The 25690-nt window shown below is 38.2% G+C and overlaps 1 long non-coding RNA gene across 1 annotated transcript in view; it reads right to left on the reverse strand.

Moving 5' to 3' along the window:
• The window catches only part of LOC139182692 (uncharacterized), a 93873-nt gene extending 88958 nt beyond the window's left edge, over nt 1-4915 (reverse strand). Inside the window, exon 1 of the long non-coding RNA XR_011566216.1 lies at nt 2195-4915. This is a non-coding gene — a long non-coding RNA (uncharacterized lncRNA). The remainder of the gene's footprint in view (nt 1-2194) is intronic.
• Nucleotides 4916-25690: the final 20775 nt, after the last annotated feature.

Genomic DNA, 25690 nt, shown 5'->3' on the forward strand with positions numbered 1-25690 from the left:
CTCTCAATTCTGTCTCATTGTTCCATATGTCTAAACATATGCTAATTTTATGCCAGTCTTGATTATTGTAGCTTTCTAGTACGTTTTGAAATTGTTAACTGTGTATCCTCCAACTTTGTTCTTCTTTTTCAAGATTGTTTTGGGTATTCTGGCTTCCCTGTATTTCCACATGAATTTTAATATCAGCTTGTCAATTTCCACAAAAAGACAGCTATGGTTTTGATAAAGATTGTGTTTCATATTTTTAAAATTACAAGGAATAACTATAAGTGATAGCCAATATGCTTTTCTAAGCAAAGAGGTTTTTAAAGGACAATCACTTTTAACTATTTTAATTGTTTCAAAGGACTAAATATGGGTATTTATTCTCATTTTTAAATAACTTCATTCATTTTGAAGAAAAAAATTACATTAAATACATGCAAAACTGAATTTCAAAGGGTGTTCATGAATAAAGATGTGTGCTGCCAAGTAATCTACAGCACTCTTACCAAGAAATAGTGCTCTTTAATCAACTTTTCTAAAAGATAATTTTGCAAGGGATTTTCTTCTTTTGAAGAAATCTGATTGCTAATTATTAAAGAGAGTACTACATATCTCCAACAATTAAGTGAGGAACAGATTGAAAGATAAATTTTCAGCAAATGAAAATTCAAAAAGCAACAACTACATTTCAATCTGTTGGTGTAGTCTCTTAAAATGCTACTTTATAGAAGACTGATTGCCCATGAGTTCGGTTAGAAATACTGTCAAAGAAAAAGAATTTAAATGTTTCTCCTTATAGATTTGGTGCCAAACTCTTAAAATTGATTTTTTTTTTCACTGCTCTTTGTCTTCCTCAATGTATCTTCATCACTCACCCCACCTTCTCTTCACTGAGTGCTTCTTTTTGAGGGGAATTTCAGGTACAGATTTCTTAAAAGCATGTTAAAGTTAAAATACATTATTACTTAATTTATTTTCTTACATCTAGGTAACTGCTGACCCATCCTATACCAAGTTCTTGGGTTATAGCCTGAAAAAGTATCAGGACATAGTCGGGGAGTATATGGATCAATTCAGGGGGTGCACATGTAAGTATCAAAATAGGATGCTATCCACCCTCCCTTGAGTCTACAACAGGCAGACTTATGTGTAAAACTTCCTAATAATAAAAATGTTTTGGTACTCCTAAGATAAAACATTCTCAATAGGAATTAAGCTGGATTAGACAAGTAAAAAATAGAAAAAATAATACACAAATATTTATATCATAATTGTAAATTCTGCCAGCTACAAAAACCTCTTATAAAATAGCTAGTTTGTGGATGAAAATTTTAATGTCAAAATGATAATTTTTAATCACTTCATTTGCTTCTGAGACACCTACCTTCTCCACTGTCAGAAACTCTATGTTCAGAGAAGGAAATTCACCTCAATACAGTTAAATAGGAAATGTTGATAGTGAGGTAAATCTAGTAAAAAATACTCAAGTAGCATATTCCAAAACAAATATAAGTGGTGTTTTTCTTATCTACTATGTATGTTTAAGTCTCTGATCCACTAGCCTCCATATCTTATATTAAATTACCAGAAGTTGAACATTTGTAGATTTAACTTGTTTGGGCTTCAAAAGGTAACATATTAAGGCTAATACTCACTCACACACAGATATATTCAACTCTACCAGTTTTACTAAAAGGTTTATTAATCTGCCAGTTAGGTGCAATTTCTGAGAATGTCTTTGTTTAGTCTGGTTTGAAACAACTCAAGCCTGGGCTTTCCTTGCTTCAAAATCCTTATTGAAAACCATTATAATAAAGTATAACTTTCATTATACTGCTTCCATATTTTTAACTCGTAATTTATTAGTATTGAAGAATGTACTCTATGAAAGTAGCTTTGAAATTACTTTTTTTTTTTACTCTGACCCCTATAAAAATACATTTTACATTGCAAATTAGTACACACACAGGAATATGTGTATGTGTGAGAAACAATAGAAGTTTTATAAAACAATACTTGTTCTTACCACATGCAATGCATTCTGATATTTTCTATTCTATTTCCTGAATTTTATAAAAGGCTGAGTAATCCACCCAACTGATTTCACAATTCAGGAATGGACCCCAACTGGCAGTTTGACAAACACTGTTTAGAGAAAGACAGTCTTATCACATCAGAGTAATCCAAGAATCGAGCCTCAGTTTGTTACCTGATAATCCCAGCTTTGACTCAGCTGCTACCCCACTTTAAGCAACAGAGATGGCTTATATTCTTTCCTGTTTTCTTTCTTCTGTAATAGTCTCAGATACCACATGCTGCAGGGAAATACAAACACGCCAAGAGATAAGACTGAGCAATCATGTAGCATCAGTTGTAGGCTTTGAAACAAACTCTCGTCTTAAACATAAAAATCTATAAAATTGGTGACTATGTAATCAGCAATCAAGAGAAGGACAAATATTAAAGGGGAAATAGTGTACAAAAGCAAAACACATATAACATTCTACAATCTGCCTCCTTCTATATTCATTTTTTATCCTTTGTCCTTCCTAATTTCTTTTGCTCAGTGGGTAGAATATGGTTGCCTTCTTTGCTCTAATGTCTATTTTCTTTCCCAGAAAGCTGCTTTTTTCTCAGACTCATGGCAGCCTTCCATGCAGTTTCTCTCTATCCTTCTCTAGCACTCCCTGAATAATGGAAGCTCTTTTATTCAATCCAGGGCACTAGCTCTCACTTGACTCCTCACCCACTAATCAATCACTCATTGCCCAAGGATTCCCAGTAACCTCTGGCTCCACTTCCTCTGTGCCAGAACATCTTTTCAGCTTTCATCAAACAAAGGCACATGACTATGTAGCCAACCTAGGTAAGAACAACATAAAACAAAAGAAGGGTTTAATTTTTTTTTTTTTTCATTGCAGACAGCATTGCAGTCTACTGGGTAGATATTAACCACTGTATTTACCCAACATAAGATAAACATTTTATTCAATTTACCTGGGAATTAGGTGGAATTAATTGAGCCACAGGGAATCCCCTGCCCCAGCCCTGAGTAGAGAAAAATTCCCTTCAGTGACTCAGCTTTTCTGTTTAGCTGCACACATCACCTTGCTAGTGGGGCTGTGTCATTTTTAATCATTCATCTCATCACTTGTGGTTATTGTTAATTAGTTTTACTTTTCCTACTATGACTCTTTTTTCTTGTTACTTACATGACCGAACTAAATAAAAATTAAACTTGTAACCTAGAGTGGAATAGAACCGGATCATCAATATTCTGTCCAAAAATGTGGTTTCACCATCTACCAATCATCTTTTTGGAAATCAAATTGTATCATATCATCCCTTCTAAAAGAGATGGGCTATACAGCATTTAATATCAGGTGACAAATTTCAATAGAAAAATAACCTGCTTGACTCTTTTTTATTGTTTTCCCTGATTTTTAACCAATAGATATATATGTTTTTTCCAACATTATATAAAGGTATAAAGATAAAAGAACCATCATCCCACCACCTAGAATAACCACTGACAACACTGTGGTCATATCCATGGAGATGTTATTCTTGTAAATACTTCACACATTAATACAATATTTTAGGAAATATCAAAAAAGCAGTTGCCTTTGGGGTGGTTGGACTAGGGATAATTTTTTTCTGCTTCTTTACATTTCTCTCTGCTTTGCACATTTTAAACTAATGTCCATGCGTTGGTTGCAAACCACAAGAGAAGAAGGTGAAAAACTAAAAAGACCCGGAGAAGAGCCGTGGGTGAAGAGAGAGGTCATGTGGGCAGATGGAGGCTGGGGCAGGCATGGGAAAGGCATGCAGGCGGAACTGGGGAAGGGTCTGCAGAGGAAGGAAGCCCCAGCTGATCACACCTAATTCTCAGTTCCTGCTGTTGTTCTCTCAGAATTCTCATACTTGGGCACCTTCACAGTCACTTGCACACGTTTATATTTCCCAGGACTTCACTAGGAGCTGATAAAAAGAAAATTACCCAGGTCTTTTGCCAATGTCAAGAAGTGAGGAATAATTTATATGTTTTTCCTTAACTTCTGCTGTTTGGATCATTATGAAAAACTTTGCCCATAGATAGGATGTAGCTGACAGGAAAGATGTGATGATTATCTGTGCTCCCTTCATCAGAGTCAGAGAGGAGGAAGTGCACACATCTTTGCAGGGTTCAGACTGACTCCCCATAGGCCATTATTTCAATGCAACTCTGTTCAATTACACTCCTTTGCCAATCCCAAGAAACTCCCCTCTTCCTCTAATGAAGCATTTATCACCCACCCTTTCCACACTGAGTCTACAGCCCGTTCCCTCTCCTGCACCTTCATATCTCAGCCCCATCCATCTCTTCCCTTTGTTTTGCTTTAGGAGGGAGTCTTGTTATATATTGCTTGTATAATGCTTTAATCATGGATTATGGGTTGCTTTACAGCTCCCTGAATACCTTGGCAAGGTCTCTATATAAATAAAATTATTATTATTAAACTCAATTAATCAGAGGCACAATTCACTTTTCAGTGTCTGACATCCTGAAAGCTTACTGATGCAGGAAAGTCTTTTTGTTCACCTCTGGTGTAACAACATTTTGGGGAATCAATAATATAGAACATGGGACTGACTACAGAGGTCCTTAATTAGATTGTACTTTGCAATACATACGGATGCATTCCTTTTTGTTGACCTGTTAAGGATCAATGATTGATCAGCAGTGAAATAAGATGTGCTACTGAGTAATTATATTTAGGAACTGCTGGTGGGGCTTGTCATATAATTTGCAAGCTATTTTAATTCATACTCAGCAGAAGAAAGAAGGGAGAAACAGTTCCTTGTATAATGAGTCTCTGAGCCACCTCAATTTCTTTTGATAGAGCCTCTGTCTGAAGCAGCTAATTCTCTGATTTTTCTTTTTTAATTTTAGTAAACTTTTCATTGAAGCACACATATACATACAGAAAAGTGCACAAATCATAAATAAATTTATGATATAAATGATATAATGACATAAGCTTAATAAATTTCACAATGGAAACTTTAAAAAAGTTTTTTGTGGGAAATGCCCTCAGCTCCACCAGAGACAGCAGTCCCATCTCCTCAAATACAGTACCACCCCCTCCTCCAGGAGAAGAGCTGCAAGCATGGAAGCCCTGCCTTCAGGTAGGCTCCACAGTCTCAGGCCCCCTCTCAGCTGCACTGCTCTCTCCTCCAGCTCTTTTCTCTCTCCTGCTTTCTACTTCTCTTACTCCTGGAGTTAGAATTGAGGTTGATGAGAGCCCTCATCCCCTCTCTGCCAACACCTGCTCCACCTGAGCTTCTATTGTCAACCATCAGAAGGTCACTGCCTGGGTCCTATGCTACAACAGAGTAAACTCCCCTGACTTTCCACTGACCCAGGAAATTTCCCACCAGACAGGTGTTGGGTCCTCCCTTGCAGTGATTATGAAAACAGGAATGACAGTTCTGTGATGTACAGGGCCTAAATCCCTGTGATGCTTCCTCTGCTCTTTGCCCACTTGCAAGCACTAAATAAAGCAAATTTATAATATTAAAAAAAAATACTACCTAGCTCAAGGATAGAACATCATTACTTCTAAGAGGCTCCCTCACAGCACCTCCCACTATTACTCTTACTCAAAAATAATTTTGACTCCTGTCCAAAGATTAGTATTGCCTGTTTTGGATCTTTCTATACATGCTGTCACACAGGATATATTTTCATGGCTGCAGTGTCGAGTGCCGAAGAATTGATGCTTTTGAGCTGTGGTGTTGGAGAAGACACTAGAGAGTCCCTTGGACTGCAAGGAGATCCAACCAGTCTATCCAAAAGGAAATAAGTCCTGAATATTCATTGGAAGGATGATGCTGAAGTTGAAACTCCAATACTTTGGTCACCTGATGTGAAGAACTGACTCATTGGAAAACACGCTAATGCTGGGAAAGATTGAAGGCAGGAGGAGAAGGGGACGACAGAGGATGAGATGGTTGGATGGGATCACCGACTCTATGGATATGAGTTTGATTAAGCTCTGGGAGTCGGTGATGCACAGGGAAGCCTGGTGTGCTGCAGGCCACAGGGTCACAAAGAGTTGGACACGACTGAGCGACTGAACTGAACTGAACTGAATGATTTGGTTTTATGGTACTTATGTTTTTTATTTATTAAGTCCCTGACATGAGGCAAGAATCATATGAAGGGCAGTGACTATAAAGGCCTATTAGAGACAGTCATCACTCTTGATAGCGTTTCAGTTTTGGGGGGTGGGAGAGTGACAGGCCTCACACTAATGGAGGCAGGTAACCATCAGTGGTTCTGTGAAGGAAGACAGAGGGGCTCCAAGCAGATGGAGTTCAGTCCCACCAGGGCTCAGTAGGTAGGTTAAAAAGACTTCCCAGACATCTATCTTGATACTATTTTAAATTTTTAAATTCTCAAAGGACCTGAAAACAGCAGAAGCCACAGTACTGTCGTGTTGTTTGGACACGTTATTCTGGAGGGCCTTCCTGGTGGTAGCTGGGTGGGGTCCTTTCTTTTCATCCCATCACTCTTGCTTTTCCTAGTTTTTCCACTCCCTGTTCTCCTTTACTTTGCCATCCTCTCAACTCTCCTTCTCCCCTCTTTCTTGGGCTCCCTCCCATCAGAATCTGGAGGTGTTATCTCCCACTTCTATTCTGGATTCTTTTCTCCTGACCTGACCTTTGTTTCTGAGATGAGAGGAGACAAAAGATTGAAGCCTCAGTGCTCTGGAAGCCCACACATTCTGCCTCTTTACCTTCCCATGTTAGCTTCCTTAGGGTTAATGTGCTCACACCACTGATGGTGGCTGAGGACCGAGCAGGTGGAAAGGATAAAGGGAAGGATGGGTGTGGGTGTGAGGATGAACAGAAGAGACAAGCAGGACCATTTCAATCGTTTTTGTTTTCCCACCTTGATTCCCGTGGTCAATTGAATTGAGTTTGGCTGACTTAGTGTTCATTGTGCTTCTTGTACCACGGCCAAGGACTTTTCAATTTCAGGTGTTGAGGTGGTGCAGTTAGTTTTGTTTCTTTTTGGCTCCAACAAATCCATCCTTCTCTCCAAAAACTCAAAAGGTGGTTTGCAGTGATTGCTCGTCTACTGAGGGGATGCTGCTCTTGTGTCTCCTGCCAGAGGGATGCTCCCTGTTCTGTGTTAGTAGGAGACCATTTAAAAGAGCAGCAAGGGCCCTGGACCTCCTGCTTCATCGTTATGCCAAGAATCCCCAGCCTGTATTTCTTTTTCATCTGATTCCGACAGGGTGGTTTTTGTATTTTGCCCACTGGCTGCCTAAATTGGAAACTTGGCTAAAAATGAACTGGCTGAAGTTCAATCTAGACAAGATGAATGCCCAGGATTGGTAAACTATAGAAATTGGAGGACATACCCTGGTCTCTCTTTACAAAGGATTTTCCACAGGGGATGTTGGAGTTTCAGAGGAAGGAATGTGACTATCACTTGGCAAGTGCTCTGTTGTGTTAAGACACAGAGTGGTGGGACGGTGGACATCAAGGGGTTTGGATGAAACCATTTGAGTTAAATCTTGGCTAAATTAACCAGCTGAGTGACTTCAGGCAAGATGCTTATTAAACTCAAAGCCTTTTCTGCAGTCTGCTGCTTGGGATAGTAATGCAGGCCTCAAAGGCGACAGGTTGCAGACAGTTGGGTTATGCGTGTGGAGGATTTGATATACAGTCTAGCACAGCTCCTCCAGTGAGTTGTGTCTTTATCACTTCTGGATGGCATTCTGTTTCTAAAACCAGAGAATGCTGATGTCAGGGCCCTAGACTAAAAGGCAGATATTTGAAGGGGCTGGATTTTAGGTCTGATTGAGGTTAGATTTCAAAAGGGGCATGGTTGAAACTCCAAAACTGTAGCTCTTCCATTTGCATTTCCAACGAGCAAATCTTAAAAAATGCTAAACATTTACTGTCCTGTCACTTCTACAACAGACAGTACAACATACGGGAGGATCTTCTGGTCTCAGTGAGCTGTCACCAGGGACCAGACCCTGAATGACAAGAGGTACTATTCTTAAAGAATTATCTTCTTATCCTTCTTCAAGCTGGGAATTCCAGTAAAACTTGGAAATAATAATTTAACCCCTATAGTAGCTTAAACTCTCATTGGAATGTAAAACTCATTAAACAAGAATCATTATCATATAGACAATGATATAGATATATGATAGATGCTAAAGTATGATAGCTCGTGGGGATTATTCGTTATTGTCACAAATGTATGAGAGAATTACAGGTATGTATCTTCTGTGTAAATCAAAGTATACAATTTTTTATGCCATAATATACCTGGAATCATGTCTCATGATAGTGTCAGAGATGGGAAAAGACACAGGCTCATTCCAATAGAGGCTACAATCCAGGGTTTGAAATCATGACTCTTCACTGTAGTTTTTACACATAATAGGAAAGTTTCTCTGAAAAAGCATGTTTCTGAAGTTATAATGGTAGAAAGTAAGATTTGAGACCAAGACAACTGAATCCTTTCTTCTCTTATATACTACATCCCCATAGGTCAGAAAATCTTGTTAGCTCTACCATAAAAGTATAACTAGACCCCACCTACTTCTCACTGCTTCTCCTGCAACCACTCTGGACCAAGCCATTATCATCTCTTACCGAGAACAGCCCCCTAACTGATCTCCCATCACACTCTATTCTAAACACAGTGGACTGAGTGGCCCCTTTAAAATGTGCTGCCTCTAACCCCAAGCCCCGTCTCTGTGGTTTCCTATTTCACTCTAAGTAAAAGCCAAAGTTGCCCCAAGAGATCTAGGTTCCCATTCCGTCTCCAGTCTCGTCTCCAATCACTTCCCCAGAACAGCCTGCTCCAGTACACTTACTGCTCCCTCACCCATCTTCCCAGCTCTTCTATCTCAGGGTCTTTGCACTAGCTCTCCCCTCAGCCTGGACCATTCTTCCCTCATTAATGCGTCATGGCTAAGCCCTCATCATCTTCAAACTTTTAATCAAATGTCATCTCAATGAGGCTTACACTTACCACAGTATCATAAATGGTCAGATACACACACGCATAGACACAACTCTTGCACTTGTAACTTCCTAACTTGCATTTCTATCAAATACTGTTCTACATTTGCATAATTTGTGTGCTTTTTTATATTTGTCCTTCCACCAGAATGTAAACTCCATTTTTATTATTTTATCCAATAGTGTATTCTAAGCATCTGGAACATTTAACAATACATGTTTGTTAAATGAATAATCACACAACCAGGATAAGAAGTTACCTTAGAAATAATATGATCTCTCTCATCTCGTACCTCAAACTTTTCAGGAACTGTGCACCTAATACAAAAACAGAACAATCTGTACTTCTATGCTCTAAGTAAAGTTCTACTTAGAGTGCACTCCTTGGCAATGGATTTATTTACACAGTTCAATTTTATTTCAATCACTGCTTCTAAAATTATCTGTGGTAAGGGAACTTATAAATTTTTTTAATTAAAAAATATTGAAATATAGTTGATTTACAATGTTTGTGTTAGTTTCAGGTATACAGCAAAGTGATTTAGTTTTATTTGTGTTCTTTTTTAGATTCTTTTCCATTATAGGTTATTACAAGATATTGAGTATAGTTCCCTGTGCTATACAGTTAATCCTTGTTGATAGTTATCTGTTTTATAGATTATACTATGTATAATGTACTATGTATATTTTAACTATGTATATGTATATTTTGTATGTATACTGTTTTATATATTATACTATGTATAATGTACTATGTATATTTTAACCCCAAACTCCTAATTTACCCCTCCCCTGCCTTTCCCCTTGGGTAACCATAAGTTTGTTTTCTATGCCTGTGGGTCTATTCTGGGGATCTTTTTTTAAGAGAAAAAAAAAGACAATCTTCAGTGGACCAACACTTCTAAATATTACAGTAAAAAGTATTACTAGAAAAATAAAAAATAGAAATATAAGAATGATAATTACATTAATAATAAAATATAATGTACTATTATTAAGTTCAAAGCAATATAATTAGTCTATCAAAATCCTGAGCATGAGTGCCAAGTCGCTTCAGTTGTGTCTGACTCTTTGTGACCCTATGGACTGTAGCCTGCCAGGCTCCTCTGTCCAAGGGATTCTCCAGGCAAGAATACTGAAGAATATTGCCTTGCCCTCCTCCAGGAGATTTTTCCAACTCAGGGATGGAACCTGAGTCTCTTATGTCTCCTTCATTGGCAGGCAGGTTCTTTACCACTAGCGCCACCTGGGAAGCCCCAAATCCTGAGCACTTACTTTTAATCTCTATTCTCACACCATGGTGGGCAAGTAAGGACAGCCAGAGAAAACAGGCTTTGAGAAGCATAGGACTAGACTTTGCTTCAGAGTTCACTCTGCTCTCCCAAGGCTCTCGGCATGCCCCTCCCCTTGTGCTCTCAGGTCGACAAGGCTGGCCGAGGTGTTTTGCTAACTCTGTCCACAATCTCTCTCTCCAGGGAAGGCCTCCTGTAGAACTCTAGCACACCCTAGTTTAACAGAAGCCCAGTGAGCTGAACTTTGGAACATGGGGATAAAGCCTTATCTTTCCAAAGTCATTTATTCTTCTGAAAAACAGCAAGGCCACTGTTTTTCAGTTGATTTTATAGCTCATTATGCTCACTGTTGTTATTAAAACCACATATCTTAAAATGCAATATGCTTAATACAGTTTGTATATATGGTACCTGAGAACATCTAAAAATAAATTAAAAATTTGATCCATATGTATGAATGCAGTGAAGCAATATAGCTCTTATTTTATAGTAGTTGATAGCCTATTGTCTGGATACAGTAACACTAAGAATTGTATCTATTAAAAAGATGTGACCATTTAAAAATTGCTGAAAATGTTTTGGGGGATGAAGTTGAAATACAATTTGGAAAATAAAAAAGACAGTAAACTCATATTTCTCAAGACATTTAAAAAACATGATACAGGGAACGGAGTTCACATTTCAGTGTGCAGCAGTTTCTCCCCTTAACAATACCCTTACTGAGCTTTTGTAAACTTACCAGGCATTTGTTTTTAGTTTATGTACCAGATTTCTCCATGGAGATTCGTCCATAACATGAAGGCATTCAATATAGAAAATGACATGCAATGCCTTTATTCTTCCAGTTTAATTAATGCTGTGACAACCACTTGGCAGAGACTACAGTGGAGAGGAGGCCTCTGTAGGGAACTGCAGGTTATAAGCAGTAAGGAAACTGTCAAACTGTTCCTGGGATACAGCGTATCATAACTTCAAGCTTTTTTGTGGCATCCCTGGAGATGAATTCCAAGGAGAACAAGCAAATTGAAAAATTGGATTGTTTAGTCTTAACAAAGAAGAAAGTTAATAATAATACAACTTGTAATTTTTTACACATTTAAGATTTCTAGAAAATGGTTTCCCACCTTAAAAAAAAAATCCCGAAACTAATACAATATTGCAAATCAACTATACTTCAATTATATAAAAAAAAAAATCCCAATATCCATTTAATCTATATTAGTTCTCAATACCCTGAATACTTTGCTTGAGGAATTCAAATGTCTTTCCTCTCTTCAAGGGGGATATTGAGCCCCATCACAATGCTGGGTATAGTGGTGAACACTACCAAGTCCCTGCTGCCATGAGTGAGCTGGAAGCAAATAGAGTAAACCATCAGATACAGGACAGGTGGATGATGAACGAAGTGGGGGTGTCATTGCAGATAAGGGTCAGGAAGTTCTCTCTGATGCCTGAGCTGAAACTTAAGTAAGGGAGGGATGGAGAGCACTGGGAAAAGAGTGTTTCAGGTCACGGGAGCATAGAGTGCAAAGGGCTGAAGCAGGAGTCTGTTTGCGGAGAGCTTGGGAAAGAGCAAGAGGCTGGTGTGGGGGGAGCAGAGGGAGCAAGTCCAAAGTGGCTTAAAGAGCCCCAGGAGAGTTCTTTTTTTTTTTTTTTAAGATTATTTTTTATGCGGACCATTTTTAAAATCTTTATTGAGTTTATTACAATATTGCCTGTTTTATGTTTTGTTCTTTTGGCCATGAACCATGTGAGATCCAAATTTCCTACCAAGGATCGAACCCACACCTCCTGCATTGGAAGGTGAAGTCTTAATCTCTGGACCACCAGGGAAGTTCCCCCATGGAGGTACTTGAATCTATAAAACAAAGGCATCTTTGCTATAACAAATGTTTTCAAATGGCCCTTTTACTCTCTTGAAGTAAAAATCTGTAGATAATACAACATTCACTCATGATTTTAAAAAATTAATATAATACCCCAATTCCAGGAAGCAGTAGAAGGCCTTCAATAAAATAATTATTTCCCAGGCTATATGAATTAGTAGGATTCTTGCACCTGTACATCAAATCACTGTGAATGTGACAATGGGTTGATACCTATGTGTGGACAACTCAAAAGCACCACGTTTTCAGAGAGTTTCTGAAATGGCAAGTACTCTTGGAAGAGTTCTGAGCAAAACAAAGTACAAACATTTCCTGAAGTATGCAACAGTTGCATTCTATATAATTAGGTGTGTGGCAAAAGACTATAAACATTAGTTTGTGTTTATATATAAAATGGAGTTAGGAGCTAGGTTTGATTCATAATTATCAATGACAGATTCCAGGACTTTTCAAAGGTTTTGCTGGATGCAGGACATTTTTGCATTGTGGGAATCTACTCTGAGCATTGCACAGATGTCTGGCATTCCTGGTCCCTACTCATTAAATACCAGTAGCACTTCCACATACTTCCCAAATGCCCCCCAGTAGACAGTATCATCTCCTTGGAAAACATTGCGATAGGCTGTGACAGAGGTTTTGGATTTTATGTGAAGATGTTGGGGGTTTTGAGCATGGATACAAACCAGTGGTGTCCCACAGGTTATATAATGACAATGCTCTCTATCTGCCCTGTCCAATAACCAGGTCGCTAGCCACAGGTAGCTCTTGAGAGTTTGAAACATGGCTGGTACAACTGAGGAACTGAACTTTTCATTTTAATTTACTTAAATAGGCACGTGTGGTTAGTGGTTGCCATATTGGACTGGACAGTTATAGACGATATAGATTCTAACAAGCAGTATTTTTTTCTTTTGTAATCATTCTACCTCACCTTACTTTCATGATCATCTCTTTTTTATTCTACAAATATAACCACATTTGAAAAACTAATTCCTTGGAAAAGCTGGACTTGGAGTACTGCGCTGTCACTTTTGTAAGGGCTAATTAAGTAATAAACAATGGGGCCTAATGCCTCTTATGAAACATGGACCAGCAGTGAGCTGAGCCCTTCCCCAGAATGAAGGATGTCTGGATACAGGGGTGGATCTCACCGGTAAGCAAAATTACCTGGGGGACTACCTGAGGTTTAGAAGACAAAGCTATAGCAAAGTGAGGACTGAGAATGGGAGAACAGGGGAAATGAAGGCAGAGTTAAAGAGGCCAAGAGAGGAGCAGAATGATGCAAGAGAACAGCTTAACCTGAGGAGGGGGATTGGCAGCCTTTGAGAAATTATCCAGTATGCTCAAACCAGAGAGCAAAGTTATCTCCCTTCAGTTGCTGGCAGCTGGGTGGTGTGACCCCAGTTAGGTGAGCTTCCTTGACGACTGGAACCCTTCCTCACTCTTCTGGAAAGTATTCCTTGTTTCCAAGCTTTGCTCACCTGGTTCCTGCCCTTAGAATCTTACCAAGTCTGCAAAGTCCAGGCTACATGCCACCGCCTTCCCTGTATGCTGTCACCACACAATGGACTGTCTTTATTTCATCCAGTTGGATGGAGCACCTTCCAACTCCATTCTAGGAGTATATGTCATAGCATATACTACAACCTACATTCTAGGAGTATATGTCATGTAGTATATGTCATAGCATATACTACAACCAGGTGAAAAAAGTCTCCTCCAACTGCCCAAATGGATGGGCCCCTCCCCTCTCCTGAATGCCTGGCCCCTCCCTTGGTCCTGAAATAACAGTGGTGTGTGTTTATCCTACCCCACCCTGCTCTGCAGAGTGCCTGGCCAAAGTTTGATGAAAAGCTGTGAATGGAAACTTAGCTACTTTCCTCCTTAGCAAATGAGTCCTTAGGTGCCCCTCAAAGGTGTCCACATCCTATTCACTAACACCTGTGAATAGGCTGCCTTACATGGCAAATAGCCCCCCAAAGGTGTTCACATCCTATTCACTAACTTGATAATATGCTGTCTTACATGGCAAAAAGGATTTTGCAGATATGACTGATTTTAGGATCTGGAGATGCGTAGATTACCCTCAATTATCTGGGTGGGCCCACTGTAATCAGAAGGGTTTACAGGGAAGAGGGGAGGCAGGAGAGGCAGAGAAGGAAAAGCGATGACAGAAGAGGTATCAGATTCAGAGAGGAATTTGAAGAAGGTATGCGGTTGCTTTTAAGACTAAGGAAGGTACCAAAGGAGGAATGTAGAATAGAATGTCCACAGAAGCCTAAATGAGATATATAATTAAAACAACCAATTTCAACTGAGGACTTGTTTGAAAAATCAGGGTGATATGCCCAGTCTTGTTAGGTGACAAGGCCAGAAAACCATCTGTCTATGGACATAAACAACTGTAAGTAAGCATCCTCATTTAAAAATGCCTTCATCAAACAATGAGCCAGAGATAAGTCACCTCTTCTCCTAATGTGGAAACAGGTAGAGGAAAATTCTGAAGGAACAGAATCAGCAGGAATAATTACATGATTTCACATGCCCCTGCCCCAAGCAAAACCTACCTGGACAGCTGCTGTTCCACTATGTGATGGTAAAGTCAAATTATGAGTTCCCTACTTCGTAGCATATATTTCAGCATTGCAGTTTGCTTTGTGCATACAAGAAATACATACTCAGTAGACTTGGTTATAAAGATGCTGTCTATAAGCGACATCTCTGAATTCATAAGGATATGGCTGGATGATCCTTTAAGTAAGTCACTCTGTCAGGTGAAGAAACACTCTTGTGATGGATGTTCCCATCTTTGTTTTTATTTTTTTTAATGTGCATGTTGGCTGTTATTTAGCAGTTATTTTCCACCTGTAACATCTCTCCTGTCCATTTATATTTTAATTTTACTGCTGCTGCTACTGATTTGTAACCAGAATAATTATTAAATGTCATGAATACAAAATGAATCCCATAGAGAATGTTTACAAATTTAGTTCACACATGAGCTAACCTAAGCCTCCTAACCTAACTAAGCCCCAGCCTCTACTAAGCACTCCTCACCTTCAATATGCTACTGAATCACCCTTTTACGGGATTATTGTTTTAATTAATATACTTTTAGATGTATTAGTTTATAACAACTAGTCTGGGAAAGGCTTTCAGATGATTTCTTAAAAAAATATAGACAGCTAACAATTCTTATTCATTGTTTGTGAATGTACAGGCAGAAGGCTAGGATGCTCAGGAAATAATGTTCAAACCCTTGCTGTGTTCCTAATAAATTCATTACATTGTCTTAGCATTACAAGTCATAGATTTTTAAAGTAGTATATTATGATCAATGCATTTTCTTTCACTGACAGCATTTAAAATAGATCCCCATGATGACTGAACCCCACAGGGTCCCTACTAGCTGCTCACGACTTACTAGAAGACTGAAAACCCAACTGAGATTGACTGTGGGCTCACAAGCTTCAGCAGCAGCCTCTCATCATGACACAAGAGTATTTTCAATGGGGGAGAGGACATGCCTGGATTAAACCTGTCAGCACACCCGCCCCTTCCCCATACATGAACTTTCTGGATTGTACTCCCCTTCTGAGATAATCAAGAGCAAAGCTTCAAATGAGAAACAGACAAACTCTTCACTGCAAATATTTTGGGGCCCCTTAGAATACAATGTAATGCAAATATGCTGACTCTACATTTGGCAAATGATAAGAGACCCTGAAGTTGATTGTTATGTTGTCTACCGTTCCGTTAATTAGGATTTCAAGGTTTATCTCAAGAATTCAACCTGTGATGTTTACAGTTGCTAGAGAACACAGTATTGAAGATACACCAACCAATGTAGCCTCACTAAAAATGCAGCCATGGTATAATGGTACAGTATGGCTTGGGTTTAAAACCTGGCTCTGTACCTTGCTTACCTGACCGTTGGAAATACCTCTTAATTTCTCCAAAACATTGGTTTCCTCATGCACTTCCCTACAGATTTACTGAAAATATAACAGGGCTTTTAAAAGTAGGAGCTTCCCTGGTGGCTCAAATGGTAAAGAATCTGTCTGCAATGCAGGGACCCAGGTTCAATCCTTGTTGGGAAGATCACCTGGAGAAGGAAATGTCTACCCATTCCAGTATTCTTGCCTGGAGAATTCCATGGACAGAGAAGCCTGGTGGGCTCCATCCAGTCCATGGGGTTGCAAAGAGTCAGACATGAGCAACTAACACTTTCTTTCTTAAAAGTGGGAAATTTAAACCTAGGGTTTCATTTTCCCTTTTTTAATTTTTACCTTTTATATTAATTATTATTTTCAATTCGATTCTGTTATCTTGTTTACCAATGAGTCAGTAATACTCATTGACTCATGGAGTAGATCCCCTATGGTCTAGAACAGAGAATCACTGCTAGGTTTGAGGGTTTTGTTTTGTTTTTGAAGTAAAAATAAGAACATAATAGTGAAATGAATAAACTGCATAACTCTGTAGACTACAGATCAATTGAATTTTTCTATACACCAGTGTAACCGCCACCTAGATGAAGATAAAGACTATTTCTAGCACTCCAGAAAGTTCTATAATATTCTTTTTCAGTTTATAACATTATAACCACCACATTTGGAGGTAATCATTATTCAGATGACCATGAATTTGTTCCTATTTCTGGCATATCTCACTCAACATAATGTCTATGATATTTAACCATGCTGTTGTGGATTCATTATAAGAACACATAAACAATTTAAAAATTCTTTCTCCTACTGATGAATATTTCATTGCTTTCAGTTTTGACAATGATGAATGAAGCCACAAAGAACATTCTTAAATGCATCTTTTGGTGGGCAAACACAGTCAGAAGTTTTGAGCATATAACTTAGGACTGGAATTGTAGTGTCTTAGTCTGGTTTTGGTATCAAGGTAATGGTGACTTCAGAGAATGATTTTAGGAGTGTTTAATCGTTTTCAGTTTGTTTAGCATAGTTTGAGGAAGATAAGTATTAGCTCTTTGTTCTGCTTGGTACAATGGTCCTGTGAAGGTGGCTGATTTGGGGCTTTTATTTGCTGGGGGCTTGCTTACTGGTTTAAATTACAAATTTGGTCTGTTCAAATAGTCTGCTTTTGACTCAGTCCTGGCAGGTGTATGTTTCTAGAAATTTGTCCATCTCTTTCAGTTTGTACAGCTTGTTGGCATATAACTATTTGTAGTATTCTTTCATGACTTTTTAAAATATCTGTGGGATCAGTTGTTATTGCTCCACTTTACTTGGGTCCTCTCTCTTTTCTTATTGGTGAGCCAGGCTAAAGGTTTATCAATTTTACTCATCTTTTCAAAAAGCTAAACTTTGGTTTCATTGATTTTTTCTATTGTTTTCTTTTGTCTTTATTGCATTTATTTCCTTTCTGATCTTCATTACTTCCTTCCTTCTGGTGACTTTGGGCTTTATCCATCCTTTTTCTAATTCCACTTTCTTTAGATGGTAGGTTAGATTATTTCAGATTTGTTTGTTTCTTGAGGAAGTTCTCCATCCTATAAACTTCTCTTAGGACTGCTTTTGCTACATGCAGTGGGTTTTGGAGAATTTTGCTTCCATTTCATTTGTCTCAAGGTATAGTCTGACTTCCTCTTTGTTATCTTTATTGACCCATTTGTTTTTTCATAGTATGTTGTTTACTTTCTACATGTTTGTTATTTCCCTTTTTTCTTTCTGTAATCAATTTCTAGCTTCATACTGCTGTGGCCAGAAAAAATGCTTGGTATAATTTTTATCCTCCTGAATTTGTTGAGACTTGTTTTGTGGCTTATTCTGTGATTTATCCTGGAGAACATTCCATGTGCATTTGGGGAAGAAAAAGTATATTTTGCTGTTTTTGATTAGAATGTCCTGTAGATATCTGTTAAGTTTAACTGGTCTATTGTGTCATTTAAGACTGTTGCCTTATTCTGTGTATGTATGATCTGTCCACTGATGTTAGTGGGTGTTAAAGTCCCCTACTATTACTGTGTTATTGTCAATATCTCACTTTGTCTGTTGTTGTTCAGTAGCTAAGTTATGTCTGACTCTTTACAACCCCATGGACTGCAGCATACCAGCCTTCCCTGTCCTTCACTATCTCCCTGAGTTCATTCAAATTCACGTCTATTGAGTCAATGATGCCATCCAACCATCTCAATCTCTGTCACCTGCTTCTCCTTTTGCTCTCAATCTTTCCCAGCATCAGGGTCTTTTCCAGTGAGTCAGTTCTTTGCATCCAGTGGCCAAAGTATTGGAGCTTCAGCTTCAGCACCAGTCTTTCCAAATACTTAGGGTTGATTTCCTCCAGGATTGACTGGTTTGATCTCCTTGCTGTCCAAGGGACTCTCAGGAGTCTTCTCAAACCACAGTCCAAAAGCATCAATTCTTTGGGATTCAGCCTTCTTTATGGTCTAACTCTCACATCCATATGTGATTACTGGAAAAACCATAGCTTTGACTATACGGACCTTTGTTGGCAAAGCGATGTTTCCACTTTTTAATACACTGTCTGGGTTTGTCAGTTTTTCTTTCAAAGAGCAAGCATCTTTTAATTTTGTGGCTGCAGTCACCATCTACATTAATTTTGGAGCCCAAGAATATGAAATCTGACACTGTTTCCACGTTTTCCCCATCTATTTGCCATGAAGTGATATGTCTGGATACCATGATCTTCATTTTTTAAATGTTGGGTTTTAAGCCAGCTTTTTAACTCTCCTTTTTCACCTTCATCAAGAGACTCTTAATTCATCTTCACCTTCTGCCATTGAAGTGGTTATCATCTGAATACCTGAAGTTGTTATTTCTCCTGGCAATCTTGATCCCAGCTTGTGAGTCATCCAAACTGTTAGTATTTGCTCAATATATTTAGGTTATCCTGTATTAGGTGCATATTGTTAAGTATAATATCCCTCTTTTGCATCAATCCCTTTATCATTATATAATGCCATTCTTTCTCTTTATAACCTTTGTTTTAAAGTATACTTTGTCTGATATGGGTATTGCTACCCCTTCTTGTCATTTCAGTTTGAATGAAATATCCCCATTCCATTCCCATTCAGTCATGTGTATCTTTAGCTCTGACGCAAGTCTCTTGGGGTGACATATAGATGGGTCTTATTACTTCTTTATCCAATCAGTCATCCTATGTCTTTTGACTGGAACGTTTAGTTCATTGACAGTTAAAGTAATTATTGATATGTATGTACTTATTGCCATTTCACTACTTGTTTTCTGGTTATTTTTGTAGTTCTTCTCTGTTCTTCTTTTAGTTCTTCCCCTTGTGGTGTGATGATTTTCTGTATGCTTGTGTTTCCTTCTTTTTAGTTTTTGATTTGTGATTACCAGGGGATTCATATATATTAATCTGTACTTACTGTTTTAGACTACTAATTATTTAAATTCAAACACATTCTAAAAGAATATCTACATTTTTTATTCCCTTCCCCAACACTTTGTGGTTTGATGTCATAGTTTACATCTTTATTTTTATCCCTTGTTTATTATAATTATGTTGGTTTAATAATTGTCTTTTAAGCTTTGTACTGGCCCATATACGTGGTTGACCCTCAGTCCTTACCATATACTTGCCTTTCTAAGTGGGATTTTCCCTTTCCTGTAGATTCTTCTTTTCCACTTAGAGGAGACCCTTTAACATTTCTTTTAGGGTAGGTTTCCTATTGATGAACTGTTTCAGTTTTTGCTTGTCTGAGAAGTTTCTTACCTCTCCTTTGATTCCAGATGCTAATCTTGCTGGATAGAATATTTTAGGTTGCAGATTTTTTCCTTTCAGGACTTTGGATATATCATGTCACTCCCTTCTGACCTGCCAGCTATCAGAGAAATCAGCTGATAGCCTTTTGGGGATTCTTGTACACAACACTTTTTCTCTTGCGGCCTTTAGAATTCTCTATTTTAAATTTTTGTCATTTTAATTGTGATGTCGTCTTTTGAGCATGGGTTCATTTCGTTTGGGACTCCTGTGTTTCCTGTACCTAGATATGTTTCCTTGTTTAGGCGTTGGAAGCTTTCAGCCATAATTTCAATAACTATATATTCAACCACTTTCTTTCCCTTCTTGGACCCCAATAATGTAAATATTACTGTGTTTGATGTTGTCCCAGAGATCCCTTCAGCCATTCTCATTTTCCATACTGTTTTCATTTTGGCTGTTCTGAGTGATTTCCATTATTGTATTTTCCAGGATCACTTATGCATTCTCTGTATCACCTAATGCATAGTTAATTCCTTCTAATGTGTTTTTCATCTTAGTTATTATATTCTTCAGCTCTGTTACTTTTAAAAATGTATAGTGCCTTGTTAAAATTTTCACTGCATTCTTCTTTTCTTAATCACTTTGGCATTCTTATTACTAATGCTTTGATATATGGTAAGTTGTATACTTCTGTTTCTTTTTTTCAGGGGCTTTCTCTTGCTCTGTCACCAGAAACAAAGTCCTCTGTATTCTCATTTTGCTTAACTTTCTCTGTCTCTATGGAATTAGGTGAAACAGTTACCTATTGTAGTCTTGAAGGAGTGTCCTTGTGTGGGAACAAAGCCATACAGTCTGCACGTGCCCAGTTACTTTGGGGGAGAAGCTGGATCTGGTGTGAACACAGTCACACCTTCCCCCAGCATGCGCAGTCAACTATCACCTTGGTAGTAATAGGACTGGAGACAGAGGGCATTCTAGTGTCAGTTGTGGACTGAATACATTTTTTTCCTACACACTATATATGTATTAAAGATAATGTATATGAATTGTCTATCATGATGCCAAGCACATAAATGTTCACCTGGTAATTATCACCATTACAATCATTTAGTTTTACCAGTGAAAAGTAAGTGAAAAGAGAGTGAAAGAGAAAGAGAAAAATAAAAATAAATTTCTATATCAAATGGCAATATGTTTCCAAGTAATCCCGTGAGCTTTTGCCCTCTTCTTCCTTAATCAGGTAGCGCTTATTTATTGTAATGTAATGATACAGCCACAGTTAAGAGTCTTAATCATTAGATAGGCCTGTCAGTTTTACTCTGTTCTGTCTCCTTCAACTTTCACTAATGAACCATTCATGATAGAAATTAAAGGAGAATCACTGCAAACCAACCCAGCATCTGTAGCCACAACTCCAAACATGTTCTCCACTGAGCCTGATTCAGTGGTGCATTTACCATGATTAGGGTAAAAAACAACAAAAGGTAGACGGATATTTTCAAAGAAAAAAAGTGACCAATATTGTACACTTAGGGCTTCCCAGGTGGTGCAGCTGGTAAGGAATCCGCCTGCCAATGTAGGAGCTGCAGGTTTGATCCCTGGATCAGGAAGATTCCCCTGGAGAAAGAAATGGCAACCCATCCCAATATTCTTGCCTGGAAGATTCCATGGACAGAGAAGCCTGACGGGCTATAGTCCAGAGGGTTGCAGAGTTGGACATGACTCAGCATAATGACATAAGGAATTTTTATTTTACTAAAGAAATGCAGCATATTGCCTTTTCATTACTTTTTACTTCTGAAATGGAAAGAACACAAATTCCTAATAGTAAGAACAGCTCTAAAAGAATGGGCTTTGGGAATTAATTAGCATATTCAACCAGTGAACTCAATATTTAGAGGTCATTTTGTCTGGACTGGGCATCGTGTAAATTGCTTTACCTAAATCTATGACCCACTTACTCCTTTCCTGTAATTTTTCTTTTTAATGCTGCAAAGATCATTTGAAATTTTAGTATTAATGTTAATAACTTGGTATTTGCTATTTCAGTATTTAAAGAATAAAATTCCAGTCATATCATGAATCCCATCTTCCCATGGAAAGATGTGATCGAAGATTCCTTACAGTTTAGAAGCAACTCCCCAGGGATGGGGTTTATCTTCTGGGGGGTAGGGATGGGGCGGGGGGTTCTGAATGCTCCTGGGCTGGAACTCTGAGTAAGTAGTTTTTTGACCCAGGATATATGATCATAATTCTTTCACATACACATTTCCCTTATACATTCCCCTTTAGATATTGAAAACCCCAGAATTTATGTCTCCAGCCTGGGCTTCTACCCCAAGCCCCAGACTTGTCCAACTGCCTCCTTGACATCGCTAACGTGACACCTAACAGAAATCTTTACTTACTATGTCTACACCTGAACTCCTGATCTTATCTCTCCTCCACGCTTCCAGATGGTCAGGTCAAAACCCCCGGGATCATCCCTCTTTCTTTCAACACGGGCACCCACCAATTAATCAGCAAGTCCTCTAGATATTTCTTTTAAATTATATTCTAAATTTGACAACTTCTCACCACTTCCACTGCTAACACCCTTATCTGAGCCACCATTATCTCTCACTTACATTATTTTAATATCCTTTTGCTTTTCTTGCTTCAACTCTAATCTCAATATAGGGTCCACCTTTTTGAAAAAAGAAACAAACAAACAAAAAACTAAGCCAAATCATGTGACTCCTCTGCTCAAAACTCTCCCCCATCTCATACAGAATAAGAACAAAGGTCCTTCAGTGCCCTTCAAGCTACGTATGACCTGGCAACCATTGCCTCTCTAATCCCATCTCCTAGCACAACTGCCTCTGCTTTCTATACTCCAGTCATATAGGCCCCTTTGCAGCCAGAGCTCCCGTGCTTTGGAAGAATGGGGAAGAGATATTTGATGGGGATATGGGTACAACCAATAGTGTGTTACACTAATTCAGATTTTGAAAGGACATAAAATATACTCTCCATCTGCAATCTATAATATTTTAATTTTTAGCTTATTATGTTCTTTGTGGCAATTTAAAAGCATGCTTGCAAATTCTTTGACACTCCTTCTATCAAGAGATGGGTATAATTCCCTTCCCTTTAAGTACAAGCAGGACTTAATGGCTGCCTTAATCACAATCCTGCAAAAGTGATGCTATGAGACTTCTGAGGCTTGATTAGGAAAGGACATGCAGCATCTGCTAGTTTCTCTTGGGATGGTGACTTTCGAAACCTAATCACTATGCCATGAGGAAGAGCAGAGAACACATGGAGAGACCACATTTAGGTGTTCCAGGTAGGAGCCATCAGCCAGTGTCACCCTCCAGACAAAAGTGAGGAAGCTGGCTTTCATGTGATTCGCCTCCAGTTTCAAACTGCACCATAGGACACTGCATGGAGCCACGCTCTGCTCAAACTGCAGATTCATGATCAAAATAAAGATTGCTGTTTTCAGGCTATTAAGTCTGAGGTGGTTTGTCATCTAGGAATAGATAACGGAACATCCTTTTTCCAAATCATTTTTGATTCTTACTTCCAGAAGTCAGCATCTACTTTACTGCCCTCCTTCCTCCTTCCGTACTTCAACTTTTCTCTCTCTTCCCTCACTTTGGTGTTTTTTCTTTTGTTGTTGTTCTTTCCCCCATTTTATTATCAGGACAAGCATTTTAAATAAGCAATTCTATTAAAGGAAACACTGGCCACAAATATTTGAAAATTTGTTTTTGATATCGTATCTCTGAAATATATTGCTTTTCATTATGTTTGATGTAGTTTCACATTTTAACTACCTGCTATAAAAGTGATTTTAATTGTTGATTAAAAAAATTTTTTTAATCCAAACATTTTTGATTAAATACCAATCTTAAGCTCTACCAGTCATATTCACAGGCTGTGAGAACCATTAGTTTCCACCTGATCTGTCCTTCTATTGAAAAATATAAAAGATACAATTATACTTTTTCTTTAAACTACAAGAACAATATAATAACTAAAGTATACCAAAATTTGTACTTACAGAGGCTCTCTCTGATATTGTTAACTGATGATTTTTAATTCTTCTAGTTGCCCCAAATTTCCAGAGTAAACTTGCTCCTTTTATAATAACTAAAAACAGATTTTAAAATCATGTTTAACAGCACTATAAAAAACATATTCTAAATTGTTTTTGCTTTAAATGGGCATAGGGCTCTTTTCCCGTTCTCTTCTTTCTTGTTTCAGTTTAACCCAGAACTTTTATCCTTAAAAAAATCAGGCAACCAGCCCAGGCAGCAGGAGCTGTGGGCAGTGCCCTCTTTTGTTCAACAGTTCCAAAGATTTAATCTTACCTAAACTGGGGAGTTAGCTCTCCTAGTCTAGTAATCTTATAAGTCTTTTTATTGGTACATTTTATTTCTCCCACATAATGTTCAGTTACAATATCACAATTAAGATTTTTGACTATTTAGCTCTATTTCCTTTCTCTGTAGGTCACTTCAGCTTAATTACTATGTTTTTACACTGAGAGGCATTTGTAACAGCTGTCTGTTTTATCCCTCCACAAGCCAGGTGGCTTTTTCCCATGTCTTTCCACCTTCTTGATGACTTTAGTCTATTTTTTTCAATTAAATAAAGACCGATGTAGAAAACAGCAGGGGTTTCTATTTTAGTGTCCTTTCTCATGGATGCTTCTGGGGTTAGTGCATCTCTGCTCCTCTATTGCTCTCTTTATCCCCAGCTGGATGAGTCCCATGAACTAGGATGGCTGAATGTTCTTTCCCAGAGGAAGTCAACCTAAAGTGGGTTCAGAAATTCTCAGGCACACCTGAGCCAGTGTAATGCCTCTATTATTATGAAAATTGGCCCAAAGTGATGAAAGCATTTGTTTGGATCTAATGTTCTCCATAGAACTAAGATACTAAGTGGGTTTGGTTTTTCCTTTTAGGCTGCAGGGACTTAGCCCAGGTCTCCTATTGCCATTTCTTATACTGAAGGGAATGGGGTTTATATGAATAGTGGAGAACTGTTATTTGAAAAAATAAAATCATTTTGTAGTTTTGTGGTGAGCTGAACACCAAGAGCTGTGAACACCTTCTTAATTCATTTCAAGATGGTTTCTCCCTCACAATGTCAAGAACACCTTTCACCTCTATTTTGATGATCCCAAAAATTAATGATTGGTGCCAACTCACACCTCTAACTAGATTCAGCTACCTACTTCACATTTCCACTTGGACAAGCACCTCAATGGCATATGTTCAAAACTGAACTCATAATCCTCTTCATCCCATAGACCTAGTTCTTCCCTTAGGATTTCCCATTTCAAACACCAGCTCTGCAAATGCTGATAGCACTTGTTCAGGACAGAAATTTGTCTTTGTCCACTGCTGTATCTTCTACACCCAACACAATGCCTTACACATAGCTGATACTTAGTATTTTTTTTATGAATATTGAAAAATTTTATGGAAACTGCCATTAAATAAGGCTTTCAACTTCCTCAAAGGCCAATGAAGTGGATTATGGTTTATCCAAAACTCCATGCAAATCTTTACTGCCTCTAAAATCCAGGCTCTTTCCTCATGCCAAAGCTACCACTATTTACTCAAACAGTTGAATGCCTCCTAAAATTCCCATCATTATTGTGCATCAACATGCAGTTAAATGAATGAACTGATTATAATTTTCTCTGCTCTACCAAATTTCTACTTCTCAAACTGTGCTTCATGAATGTGTCACTGCTAGAAAATGAACACTAAC

This window comes from Bos indicus, chromosome 4 (genome assembly GCF_029378745.1).
Source record: "Bos indicus isolate NIAB-ARS_2022 breed Sahiwal x Tharparkar chromosome 4, NIAB-ARS_B.indTharparkar_mat_pri_1.0, whole genome shotgun sequence".
NCBI classification, from domain to species: Eukaryota; Metazoa; Chordata; class Mammalia; order Artiodactyla; family Bovidae; genus Bos; species Bos indicus.